At 63.4% G+C, this 14031-nt stretch overlaps 1 protein-coding gene across 1 annotated transcript in view; it reads right to left on the reverse strand.

Moving 5' to 3' along the window:
* Positions 1-13028, reverse strand: part of CARD11 (caspase recruitment domain family member 11) — a 40416-nt gene extending 27388 nt beyond the window's left edge. Inside the window, exon 1 of the mRNA XM_004617350.2 lies at positions 12882-13028. The gene's annotated coding sequence lies outside the window, so the exon portion shown is untranslated. The remainder of the gene's footprint in view (positions 1-12881) is intronic.
* Between the last annotated feature and the right edge of the window lie 1003 nt (positions 13029-14031).

Genomic DNA, 14031 nt, shown 5'->3' on the forward strand with positions numbered 1-14031 from the left:
ACAAAAGGGAATACCCTGCCATAGTGGCAGTGTGGGGTGGGGGGAGACGGGACTGGGGAGGGGGGAGAGGGATGTTGGGTTTACTTTTGGTAGAGAATGGGCACTGGTGAAGGGATGGGTTATCAAACTTTGTAAGGGAGAAACATGAGCACAAAAATGTATAAATCTGTAACTGTACCCTCACGTTGACTCACTAATTAAAAATAAACTATTAAATTAAAAAAAAAAGAAATTAAATAAAATGGAAATATCAATTAAAAAAAAATACCGGTTTGATCCCTGGCAGCCCAGATGGTCCCCGGAGCACCACCAGAGTGAGCCCGAGCACAGAGCCAGGAGTCAGCCCTGAGCACAAAAGCTGGGGAAACTCAGGGTGGTGTGAACTTCACCGCCACTAGCAAAGGACTATCAGACATCACAGATGCAGCTGGACTCCGCTCCCTGAGTACACGAGGGGGACTCACCCCCAGCCCCCTCAGGCCCTGCTGCGGGGGACGGGTCCCTCAGGGCACACTCGAGCTGGCCCAGCGGAGGCCGAGCCTGGCACGTGTGGGAGGAGACTGGGACGGCGGCGAGCCCGTGGGGGCTGGTGGAATGAGTAGGGGTTACTCGGGTGGTATCCAGCGCCCCCGGGACCACAGCCCAGACAAGGAAGGAGAAGCAGGTGGGCAGTGCGGAGGGGCAGGCCTGGACGGCCACTCATACTGCCCACGGGCCCGAGCTCAGGGGGCCTTTTTCCCCCACTGCTCTGAGCGTCTGGGGAGGCGTCAGACGCCAGAGACCAGCTCGCACACCAGGCCCCAGCTGGACGCGCAGAGGGCACAACCCCGGGCACACCGGGTGTGAGAGCAGCCTGGGGGGGGGGGGCAGGGGGACAGCACAGCAGGGAGGCACTTGCTTTGCGTGACCCCGACCCAGGTTCTATTCCCGAGCACTGCCAGGAGTGCTCCCCGAGATCTGGGGGTGTGGACGTGCTTCTCTGGGGTAACCAGTCATCTGCCCAGGCCGTGCCCACCCTGCCCTGCCCTCTCTGTAGGCAGACACAGGTTCAGCCTGACCAGATGAAAGAGGCCCAGGAGAGGGTCCTGCAAACAGGCAGACGCCCCTCCCCCTGCCTCGGGCCAAGAGCTTGTGGGCACACCAGCCTCCACCCGCGCCCCCCCCCCGGGAGGAAGCAGCCCGGGCAGCTGGACATCCGTGCTCACACGCTTCGCCACCAGCCTCTCCCTGCCTGCTCCGGGGTCCCTGGAAGCTGGGCGAGTCCGAGAGACCCCCGGACCAGAGAGGGGCTGGGGGCTGGGGGAAGGGGTGCAGCCCGGAGGGATGGTCGGTGGGGGCCGCACTCACGTGCTTGCAGTCCTCCCGACCCCTCCTCCGTGTCTGGGAGCGCAGCGCCCCTCCCGGAAGCTGCGGACAGCCCTGGCAGAAGCTCCCTCTATTTTTAGCAGGGGCTGAGCGAGGCTGGGGGGGCTGCACACTTCCCTTTTCTCAGGCTCGTGCAGGGTGGTGACCTTCCAGGGGAGAGGGCTGAGGAGAGGGGGGGCGCAGGGGGCCAAGCAGTGACAAGCCGCTGGCGGGAAGAGGGGCCGGGACCCTCGCGTGTCCTCTCAGCCCCCTGCACGCAAGGGGCCCCCGTGCCTGGGGTCTGGGCCTGGTTTGCAGAAACCAGACCTTTGCCCCTGAACAGCCCAGACCCCCACCCCCGAGGCTGCTTGATCTCTAGGGGGCACCCTGGGGGGCTCCTTTGCTCGGCCTGGCCCTCTGCACGTGACCGCTCGTCCCCCGAGACGAATCCACCAGATTCGCTGCACGATGGATCTCCGAGCTCAGATGGACCTTCCGGGATCACGGGGCAGGTCACCGGGCAGCGTGTTCTGGCGTGAGCAGAGCGGCAGAGCCCCCAGGGGAAGCAGCACCCACGCGCCTTCAGGGGCTCCCGGCGACCCGCCACTGCCCCAGCCCTGCCTGCGCGCTGGCCTTCCTGCCTTTCTTTATCCCCGCCCGGGGACCTCGGCTCTCACCCGGGCTGCTGACTCAGCTGCCGGAGCCCAAACTCATAAAGTCTGTTTCAGAAGGGGCCGATGATTTTATTTTCTGATCATAAATATGAAATGTGATTAGCAGTTCGCTGCTAACGAAGGTGCCGAGGGGCTGCACAGCCCACGAGGGGACCCCGCCTGGCTGCCCCTCCCCACCCTACCCCTGCTGCCAGAGCCCAGGAAACCCGGCCCAGCTCCTGCTCCCCCACGAGACGGGCCCTGGTCGAGGGGAGACGCCCCCCAGCCCACGCCCCGGTCAGCGCTTGAGCTCTCCCCAGCTCCGAGAGGGGCGGGAGCGTCGGCCCTGAGTGGAGGAAGCTCCCTGCCAGCCGGCGGGCGGCAGTGCCATGCCAAGGCAGAGCTGCGCTGGGGTCCGGCCCACGTGGCCTCAGACCGCCCAGCCTGAAGACCCCGTGGCCGGCCCCACGCGGGTGCATTCCTACTTTGTCTCCCCCATGTCCACCTGCAAGGCCCTCCGCCTGGACCTGATGCCCAGGGCACCGCTCAGGAGCAGCCACAGGCTCACAAGTCTCATGGGAGGCTGAACCCCAGCCCCTGCCTGGCCTCCCCTCTGGCAGGGTGCGGGGGGTAGAGCAGGCGCGGCATGCGGGCAACCCACTGGCCTTCGCGTGCAAAGACACCCTGAGCAGAGGCGGGCACTTGGTGGGACACACTCCGGAGGGCAGAGTGCCCGGAGCACTGTACCCACTGCAGCCAGGGCAGGCAAAGTCGGGGAGCACAACCGCAGGAGCACTTTTGGAAGGAGGGCTCAGCGAGTAGCGCCCAGAGGGCCTGGCGAGGTGCTGCTGCGGAGGGAGCTGAAGTCCCCCACGAGGCTGGAGTCCCCCATGAGGCTGCGCCATAGCTCGGGTGCCCATGTGGGTGCCCACGCACGGAGCTTGTGGGCAGGCAGGCGGGCACACGGCAACCACCCCAGCTCCTACCGGGAGAGGCCCGGAGCCCTCGGCACAGGGCGTGCTAAGCCCCCCGACTCCACAGAGCCCGGGCTCGGCAGGAAGCTGGGGTCAGACACGGGGAGCAGGCGTGATGCGACAGGGGCCTCGGGCCACACGCGGGCAGTTCAGCCTCTGCTGGGCTGCTGCGGGCGAATGGCCTCGGGTGCTCGGACACGTGGCGGCAGGAGTGATCCCTGCACGGCGGCTGGGGTGGACCCGTGGTGGACAGGGACAGGGCCACAGGAGAGGGCCAGGCGGCCAGCACTTCTGTGGCCAGGAGGACAGAAAGGGAAACCGGTTCCCTCCCCGAGCTCAGGGCTGTGCGCTGGGCATCACTCGGGTGGCTCGGGGCCCGTGTGGTGATGGGGACGGGACCAGCGGCAGACGCGAATGGGCACTGCCCCCTGCACTACTGGTCATGCCACTGGACGTCCTGGGCGTGGTGTTCAGGGCTGACAGGCCGTGGGAAGCGTCGCTTCCTTCAGAGCCTGACACCCACTGGCCTGAGCTTCCTTTCCTGGGCTCCTGCGGGGGCTGGCCTGGGACGGACACACAGACAGCACCCCCGGGCTCTGGGGAGGACGGAGTGCTGGGCCGAGCTGGGACACGGTCTGTCCCTGTGGTGGTGGGAGCGGGGGTGGGGGGGAGGCGGGCAGATTCCAGCCCTTGGGCTGGCCTGGACGCGGGGCCACGGTGCACCCCCTGCCCCACCCCCACCCGCCACCAGCTTGCTCGACCCAAGCAGGTACCGGGCAGTGTTGCATCTGATTCTGGCAAGTCCCGGCTCTCCCTGTGCCATCCTCTCACCGAGCCGCGCAGGACAGCCCCTCCCCCCAACGGTGGGAGCCCCCCACGGTGGGAGCCCCCCCCCCGTTTAGGTACTTTCCCCATCCGGCACTGAGCACCACCCTGCACAGCCACCCTTTGCACTGGGGGCGCAGCTGGGCCTTCAGCGGACGGCAGCCACGTGGCCTCCTCGCAGACAGTGGGATGGACAAGTCCACTCTATGAGCACAGGCTTGGACAGAGATGGACGGGGGTGGGGGTCTCAGGAGCCAAGGACACTGTGACCTTGAGCGCTGAAGGGACCAGGCAGGGCTGTGCCTCTGGGCCAGCCGCACCGTGCAGGGCAGGACAGGGGCGGCTGGGCCGGGCCCTGCCTGGCCTCTCCCCCCCCCGCCCCCCGTCTCCTCTGGTCAGGCCTGTGGACACTCGTGTCCCCCACTCTGTGTGTGCCCAGCCTCTGCGCAGGCAGACCGGCCTCCTGGGATGAATCTGCCCAGCCTGCTGCCGTGTCAGCATCGTGATGACAGCACTGGCCCCCGAGCGGCCTGGAGCAGGACACAGCGACATGGACATGCCCGCCTGCTGGACCGGCAAGTGGCACCTCCAGGCCTGAGCTGCTGACCAGCTACCTGGACCCATGACAACAGATGCGGGACGTGGGGGCTTCTGTCTCCGCTGGCAGATCACGGAGCGCATTCCCCAAGGAGTGCCCGGACAAGAGGCGGCCCCCCAAACACATGTGGTCAGGGCAGGCCTGGGGTCCCTCTGGGCCCTGCTTGTTGAACAGGTTTCCGGCTTGGGGGGAGGCTATCCTGGGAGCGGAGCAGCGGGCGCTGGCAGCGCTGGCAGAGTCCGTCGGGGTGATGAATGCGCTCATCAGTATGCAGAGGTTTGACAGGCCAAGAATACAGGGCCCAAGATGGAGTTCAACAAAATAAATGTAAAATGCAGAATTTTGCCTTAAAAAGGTACAACGACAGGACAGAGGTGACCTGGCAGAGCAAAGCCAGGACAAAAGGGGAAAAAACAGAAGAAAAAAAGAAAAAGGCTTTTGATGAAATGAAAGTTCAATGTGACCCTGTAATGTAACGTGGATATTTGGGAAATCAAGTGAGCTGTGGGCGGGGGAACAGGACAAGGCCCAGCCCAGGAGATGCGAGCACCCCCAGCACCCCTCCCCCGCCCCGCCTCGGGAGGAAGTCAGGGGCTGGAGCTGCGGGGTGGGCCTGTGCCCCTCTGGGCTGGCGCCTCCGGGCGTCCTGCATCCGAGGAGGGTCAGGACGCGACTGGCAGGCTCCGGCCTCGCTCGGGAGGGCTTGGTTCTGTGTGACCCGTGACTCCGACAGGGCAGGCAGAGGGGCTGCAGCTGGGTCTGTGACCAGGCACACAGGACAGATGTGGACACGGCTGGTCACTGGGACAACACGGTGGCACACACACGCCCTCGCCACGAGCCGGGGCAGAGGAAGCCAAGGGCTCTGGAGTGCAGGCGGGAGCCAGAGGGAAGGAAGCGCTCCCTTGAGACAGCCCGGGCTGGGCGCCACGGTGGGTGTTGCCGGGCATGATCTGGGCACTGCACAGTGCGTGTGGTCTGGTGGCCACCAACACGGCCAGGTGCCACGCTTCCCGCAAAGAAACCGAACAACACAAACGATGGCTCTTTACGGGAAAAGGAAATGGAAGAAAGGAGACTCGCTCAGCCGACAGGGGGCTTGGCTGCCGGGGGGCGGGAGACGGGGTGGGGAGAGGAAGTATGGGCGCGGGCAGGATCTAGTTATTGACTTATTTTGGTTTGGGGTCACACCCGGCTGTGCTCAGGGGTTACCCTGGCTCTGCACTCAGGAATCCCTCCTGGTGGGGCTTGGGGGACCCTCTGGAATGCCGGGGACAGGCAAGGTTGCTCCCGCCTGGGAACCAACAGTATTGGGCATCAGCTGGAATTACAGAGCTCAGAGGGTCAGCGGTGGTGGAGGTGAGGTGAGGGACGCAGTGGTGAGTGAGAGGGACAGTGGGGAGGGACAATGGGGACAGTGGGGACAGTGACTTTGTCCACTGACAGCATGAACTTTGACGCTGCTGAAATCGTGTTTCATAAGATCCTACAAATACAAAGGGGTTAATGACGACTTAGAAGGGCCGCAGGAATCCCTGAGACGGGAGAGACAATGTAGATGTCATCAAGCGACCACCCATGATCCTGAGTGTCCACGTGCCTCTACGGGCTTTGAAGTAGTAAGAAATGGGCATAGACGCAGCCCAGAGACAGCCAGAGACCCTCAATGGGACAAGAAGCTTTAAACCCAACTCCCGCGTCTGTGCTAACGGAGCTTAGGGCTGTCCCCGGCCCACGAGGGGACGTTCTTCCCAACGGCACAGGGAGCCTGAATCACCACAGAACAGCTGCCCGGAGGGCTCCCGGCCATGCAGAGCGCAGACACAACGTGCTGTGTTTGCCGATGAAAACCGAGAAATCAAAGAGTCTGCGAGAGAAGGAGGCGCCTCCCGGGGACGTGGAGGCTTCGAGCAGGATTAGAACCCCGAGGCGAGCGGAGCCATCGGGATGACCCCAGCCGAGACCTGGCAGAAGGAGACGGCCTCCCAGCCGTGTGCCAGAGGGTGGAATTTTAAAGGTGCGTATCTGGGCTGAGAGGCAGCACACAGGTGAGATCGGCCCTCGGCAGACGGCCCCCAGCCCCGCCTGAGCACAGGGCAGGAGTAAGCCCCGAGCAAGCTGAATGTGCCCCCCCCCCGCAAAAAGCTTATTTAGTTAATAAAAGTTTTCTAGATTGACCACCAGTGCCCCCATACTGCGGCAAGACACCTGGGCCAACCGCGACCACCACAGGCCCTGAGAGCTATTTGTTATTGTAAGGACCCAGCTCGAGCCCAGCAGCCGCGATACCTCAGCCAGGCGCTAACTCAGGTCAGTGCGGGTCTCTCGGTACCAGACCACCACGATGCGCCCGGCAGCAGCGGCGCAGACAACGCCACCACCCAAGGCTGCGATTGCCGCCAGTGCAGGCTCAGGGAAGAGCCAACGAGGGTGGGAGGGAAGCTGGGGACACTGGTGGTGGGGAATGTGCCCTGGTGAAGGAGTGAGTGTTGGAACATTACATAAGTGAAATCCAATCATGAACAACATTGTAATTGTGTATCTCACTGTGATTCAATTTAAAAATAAAAAAAATATTGTAAATAAAAATAAAATTAAATAAAACGAAGCAAATGGGAGCTGGAATGATGGGACAGCGGGGAGGGCACTTGCCTTGCACGCGGCTGACCCGGGGCCCGGGATTCCATATGGTCTCTGAGCCCCAGCAGGAGTGAGACCCCTGGACACAGCTGGGAGCCCTGACACCTCCAGGTGCTCCCCCTCCCCCCAAAAAACCCATAAAATAATCCAACCAAACGCCAGGAGCAACGTGACCTCCAGTCCACTGGTCAAGTCCAAAGCCCAGGTCAGTGGCAGCCTGAGGCCCCACATGGGCTGGGGGAGGGGCAGGATGGTCAGAGAAGCCAGGGGCTGTCCCTCAGAGACCCCCAAGCCCACCCCAATCTGCCCCTGCCACCACACGGCCCCTGAATATCCCCGGGTACAGCCTGTGACCTCTGAGGACGAATCCAGGAGTAAGGCCTGAGCACCTCCAAAACAAAATAATAATAGTTTAAAAAAAGGATAAAAAGTTCAACTTGAAAAACAAGAAAAAATAAATTCAGAACCAGATTAGGGTCTCACGGGATGTGGTCAGCGGGGAAGGGCCTGCCGGTGTGGCTGGGACAGGGCAGGAAGCAGCTGCCCTCGTGCCCTGCCCACGCCCGTACCCCCACGCCTGTGGGCCCAGTCCTGGACATGCACGGTGGGGGCAGGGTGCCGGGTGGGCTCTCCGCGCCTCCCTCTCAGCTCCTTCAATTCTCCCCCCAAACTCGAGCACCGATCATTACCTTGGCTGCCTCGGGCTCCGAGATTTATGACAATAGAAACAGCATTTGGGGCTGTCACCTTCCCCCTGAGGAAGCAGCCTGTCTCCTGGCCCTCCCGGTGCAGACACAGTGCTGCCCCGCTCCTCTGCCCACGCCCAGCAGCCGGGAGCCCACCCTCACCCCTCTAGGGGCCGTGGAGGTGGGGAGGCTTCTGGGGTCTCAGTGGGGGTATTTCACTTCCCCTGAGTCGGGACTGAAGCTGCCGCTCAGGGACAGGGTCCATCCCAAAGGGGTCGCAGGGACCCTGAGGACCACAGGCCATGGCATTCTAGAGGGAGGAGAGAGGGAGAAGGGCTGGCGGAGGGGCCGTGGCCATGAGTGGGGACGTGAACGCAGTGGGGCATGCACATGGGCACACACATGGGGTACACACAGGGGATACACATGGGCACACACACGGGACACACACATGGGCACATACATGGGGTACACACAGGGGGCACACACAGCACACATACATGGGGTACACACAGGGGCATGCACAGGGGCACGCACATGGGGTACACACAGGGGCATGAATATAAGCACACACATGGGGCAAACATATGGGGTACACACAGGGGCACGCACATGGGGCACACACATGGGGTACACTCAGGGGCATGCACATGAGCACACACACACACGGGGCATACACATGGGCTACACACAAGGGCACGCACACACATGGGGTACACACAGGGGGCACACAGTGCACATACATGGGGCGCACACACAGGAGCATGCACATAAGCACACACGGGGCACACACATGGAGTACACACAGGGGCACGCACATAGGGCACATAAATGGGGGTACACATAGGGGTGCACACAGGCACACACAGGGATGGACATGTACTGAGACCCTGGCACACAGGGCACACATAGGGGTGTGCATGCATGTGGGTGGTGCATGTGAGGAGCACGCACACAGGCTCACAGTGGGGGCTTCACATGGGGGCACGCACAGGGGAGCACACACAGGGCGTGCACTTATGGGGGTGGTGCACTTGAGGAGAGTGCACAGGGGCTCACGGGGGGGGGTGCAGCACTCGGGGGCGTGCACTCATGGGCACACACACGGGGCCACAGGCAAGGGTGCGCACCTTGTTGTTTTTAGGGGTGCGATGCTCGTGGGTCACTCCTGGCTCTGTGCTCAGTAATCCCTCCCAGGGCGCCGGGGACCAGTAACCGGGTCGGCGGCTGCGATCGCTCCTGGGGGCCCCTCTTCTCCCTCCTGGGAGAGCCTGGTGGGCCGCAGCCTCACCTGGGACGCGGGACTGCGCCAAGCAGGACGCGTGCGAGGAGGACCCTGCTTTGTGTGGAGCTGGGCACACTCTGGAAGGGGCCCCGCTGGGGACGGGGGGAGGACAGGGGTGTGCGCGCTGACCCAGCCCTGTCGCTCACACTGACCTCCGCCCCCCCCCCTCGGAGTCTGAGATGGGGAAAAATCTGGGGCTCTAGGAAATTCAAGTCCTTTTTCCTCTGCTTCCAACAACAGCAAAATAGAAATGGGAAAAAGAATCTCAGACCAGTGAAAGAGAGAAACGAGCCTCCAGCCTCACGTCTTAGGAGAGTCTGACGCTTCTCATTCCCCCTCGGCACCCGGAGCATCGCTCACAACGAAGGCTGGGGCGCGGGGACGAGGCGCATTACAGTAAGACACGCGCTGATAGATGAGCACCCAGCCGGGAGCCCGCCCAGAGCAGACCCCGCAGGAGGAAATGGCCCCAAAGCTTGGCTCAAACCAAATAATATGGGGACAGATGTCTCCCTCGGGCCCCAGGAGGCTGACGCCACCGCGCTGCTCGGGCCTTGGCAGTGAACACCAGGCATTAACGACGTTCAAGGTGAAAGGGGGGAGAGGGGAGGCCCAGGGGCTCGACGGGACTCTACACACCAGCCTATAAGAATAGGCGCGGCCGCACCCCTGCACCTCCCTGTGCTCCAGAGATCAGCGGGACTGGGCCACGCCCACTCCCGCCGTGGGGAGAGCTCCCCTAGGAGCCAAGAGCAGCACCAGGGACCCCCAGGAAGCGGGGGCGGAAGGGCCAAGTGCCCCTGCACCCCACCAGCCTCCACCCCCCCCCACAGTGGCCTCCAGAGGCCACACGGCTGGGCTCCGTGCGTGTGGTGCTGGCAGGTGCACAGTGACTGGGGGAGGGGGCTGCACTTCCAGTTTCACAGACATGCAGACACGGGCAGTCGAGCCCAGAGCACCTCAGGAGGGCGCGGTCTTTGGGGAGAGGTCCCCCTGGGCGTCTCTGGGGGGCCGCTCCCCCCATCTCTGCTGCTCTCAATCCCAGAAGGACACCCCCACCAGGGTCTGAACCAGCCGCTTGTCCGGCCCGGGTGCCGGGTCAGCGTGGCCCACGGGAAAGCCCCTCGGAGAGCGTCCACCCAGATCCTGGACTCACTGGCCTCCGTGCATGGTCCCGGGGACGGGGTCCGGAGAGGTCAGGGCGGGGTGGGGATGTAGACAGCACCCGGGTGACCGATTTGCCTCCAGTCCCACAGGGGCAGTTTGGGGGGGAAACTCACGCCAACGCTGCAGAGGCCGAGGGCTTGTCCCCCAGCGGGGACGGGGACACCACCAGCCAGGGCACCTGAGCTCTCTCCCGAGCGTGCTGCTGGGTCCGTCACACTCGCCAGATAAACTTAGTTCCCGTGTCCTCTCGGGACTCCCTTTCCCCGGGGCAGTGATGGGCGTGAGAGGGCAGGTGAGGCCCGGGGCTCCGCCCGGACTCCGTTGGCCCCGGGCACTGCCCACCCTGTGCTGGGCCCGAGGCCTGGACACCACCCTGGCACCACGTCCTGCCTTTCCGAGCGCAGTGGCTGCAAGTGGCAGCCCGGGCCGAGCCTGCCGTGGACAGAGAAGTAGAGGGAGGGCTCCGCCCGGAGCCTGCTCCCGACCCGCCCGCAGTCGGGCTCTGGACCATCGGGCCTCAGACGGCGCCACATGACCCACGCGCGCAGGGCTCCTGACAGTGTGTCTACGGCCCCCACCCTGGGGCTGCCTCCCCCGCACCCCCACCCCAGCTGTGGTCTGAGACGATGGGGTTCAAATGGGGGTGCGCTGCAAGCCCTGGGGGACCCCGGACAGCTGGGGAGAGAGCAGCGAAGTGTGGGGCCAGCACGGGACACGCCATACCACGCCAGGGGGGCCAGAGCGACACAGGGTCTGGGGGCTGCGCAGGGAGGGGGAGGGGTGCTTGCGTGAGAAGGTGAAAATGTTGGGTGGGTGGATGGGTGTGAGTGTGTGATGGGGTGGGAGACTGTAGGAGTGTGATGGTGTGTAATGGGGTGACGAGCGTGTATGCATGTATGTGTGATGCGCTGTGTGTGTATGTGTGTGCATGTATGTGTAATGTGCTGTGTGAGACTGTAGGTGTGTGACGGGGTGCATGTGCAATGCAGTGAGTAATGGAGAATGTGACAGGGTGTGCATGTGTGTGTGACTGTAGGAGTTGACAGGTATGTGTGATGGGATGTGCATGTGACTGTAGGAGTGATGGGGTACGTGGCAGGGTTTGCTTCTGGGACGGTGTGTGTTGGGGTGATGCTGTATGCATCTGACTGTGTGACCGGTGTGTGTGATGGGTGTGTGTGACAGGGTGTGTGTGATGGGTGCTCATGACGAGTTGTGTGTGACAGGGTATGCGTGACAGGGTACATGTGATGGGTGTGGGTGTTGGGGTAACGCTGTGTGTCTGACTTTGTGTGTGTGACGGGTGTGTGTGTGACGGGTGTGTGTGAGGGGTGTGTGTGTTACGGGTATGTGTGATGGGGGGGTGTGACAGGTGTGTATGACGGGTGTATGTGTGTGACGGGTGTGTATGACAGGTGTGTGTGACGGGTATGTGTGACGGGTGTGTGTGACGGGTGTGTGTGATGGGTATGTGTGATGGGTGTGTGTTTGTGACAGATGTATGTAATGGGTGTGTGTGTGACGGGTATGTGTGACGGGTGTGTGTGTGTGACAGGTGTGTGTGACGGGTGTGTGTGACGGGTGTGTGTGTGATGGGTATGTGTGACGGGTGTGTGTGATGGGTGTGTGTGATGAGTATGTGTGACGGGTGTGTGTGACAGGTGTGTGTGACAGGTGTGTGTGACAGGTATGTGTGATGGGTATGTGTGATGGGTGTGTGTCACGGGTATGTGTGATGGGTGTGTGTGACGGGTGTGTGTGATGGGTGTGTGTGTGACGGGTGTGTGTGACGGATGTGTGTGACGGGTGTGTGTGATGGGTGTGCGTGATGGGTGTGTGTGACGGGTGTGTGTGATGGGTGTGTGTGACGGGTGTATGTGATGGGTGTGTGTGATGGGTGTGTGTGTGACGGGTGTGTGTGACAGGTGTGTGTGACAGGTGTGTGTGACAGGTATGTGTGATGGGTATGTGTGATGGGTGTGTGTGTGACGGGTATGTGTGATGGGTGTGTGTGACGGGTGTGTGTGATGGGTGTGTGTGTGACAGGTGTGTGTGATGGGTGTGTGTGTGACGGGTGTGTGTGACGGATGTGTGTGACGGGTGTGTGTGATGGGTGTGTGTGATGGGTGTGTGTGACGGGTGTGTGTGATGGGTGTGTGTGATGGGTGTGTGTGACGGGTGTATGTGATGGGTGTGTGTGATGGGTGTGTGTGTGACGGGTGCGTGACGGGTGTGTGACGGGTGTGTGTGAGCCGCTCTGCTATGCTCTGGATGCACCTACCCCCACCCGCCCCAGCACCCGGGGCCTCTGAGTCAGCCTGGCTGTGGTCTGACTTCCTGTGCCTGAGCAGGGGCCTTGTCCCCTCTGCCGGGGCAGGTGTCGGGGGGCTCGGGCCCCCTGTGCAGCCCTCTGCTCCCTGGAGGGGGGCTTTGCCCAGGAGGGGGCAGCAAAGGCAGGAAAGGGGCTGGAGGAGGGGGGGAGGGGAGCACGGGGAGGGGAGCAGAGGGTGGGAAGGGGTGGAGCCCGCACTGGGCTCGGCACATCTGTCCCCTCGGCTCCCCTCCATCCCCCAGCCGCCCATGGCCCGGGCCCCTTCAGTCCGGTACCCCAAACCGCCACCCCACTAGCCAGGGGCCTCTCCTCCCCCAGCCCCCGCCCCTGCTCTGGGCCCCAGAAGCCCCCCTCCCCCCAGCCCAGTCCTTGCCTACCTGTGGTGCTCATGGTCTGCAGGCCAGGGCACCTCCTCCAGGCAGGCCTCTGGCTCCCTCCAGGTGCCACAGAGTAGGGGGCTCTGGTCAGAGGCGGGGGGCCGAGGGGCTGCTTCTGCGGCCCAGCTCAGTGCCAAGGCCGGAGGAGGCAAAGGAGAGAAGAGCGGAGAGAAAGTATGTCTCCTGGCTTGGAGGGGCGGGGAGGGAAATGCAAAACCTGACAGGAAATGAGACTCAAAAATGCAAAAGTTCAGAAAAAGATAAGGGGGAGGGGGAGGGGTGCCGTGGACCCTGGGTGGGAAAGGTGCCTGCGGGCCAGGTGGGCACCTTTGGTGAGCACAGGGGCAGCCCGGCCTCCTCAGAGGTGCCCCCTGCACTGAAGAGCCCCCAGGGCCCCCCCAGCACCTGGCAGAGGCGACATCTGGTGACCTTGCCGCTGGCCCTTCCCTCCCACAGATCCGGAAGCTTCCTGGGCCCTCAGCCCCGGGCCACTCAGCGAGGAGCCTGAGCACTCTGCTGGGCTGGTGCTAAGGGACTGTGATTTCTCTCTGCCCGTCCCCAAAGCCACAGGCCCGGCCCCCTGCTCTGCTCAGGGCCCTCCCCTGCCTCCCCCAGAGGGGCGGCCCCCTCACTGGGCACAGGGGCACGGGAGGCCCAGGGGTTGGCACAGGCGCCCGCGTGCAGTGGGGATTGGCTCTCACCACAGCGACAGAACGCCTGGTTGAGGTGCATCCGCTGTGGGTGAGGGGACTCGGACCCCGTGTGCGGCCCCAGGGAGCCTGCTCCCGCCGCTAAGGGCCCAGGCCGGCCTCACTGCGGAGACCGACACGGGCCCAGGGAGCCTCCTGCGCTCTCTCGGGACCCAGCGAGGGGGTCGCACAAAGGCTGCCGCATCCGTGTCCTCGGCCACAGCTCGCCAGGAGCGTCCGAATCCGGCCGCTGGGTGCGGGAGCAGCACCGCCACCCGAGGCTCCGGGCCCTGTTCCCTCCGCACTCCTGTCTGTGCCGCCCATGGTCCTCCCTCCTATGCCTCCTCTTCCTCCTCCCCCTCCCTCTCTTCCTCCTCCCCCTCCCCCTCTTCCTCCTCCTCCTCCTCCTCTTCCTCCTCCTCCTCCTCTTCCTCTTTCTCCTCTCCCTCTTCTTCCTCTTC

This window comes from Sorex araneus, chromosome 4, assembly GCF_027595985.1.
Source record: "Sorex araneus isolate mSorAra2 chromosome 4, mSorAra2.pri, whole genome shotgun sequence".
NCBI lineage: Eukaryota > Metazoa > Chordata > Mammalia > Eulipotyphla > Soricidae > Sorex > Sorex araneus.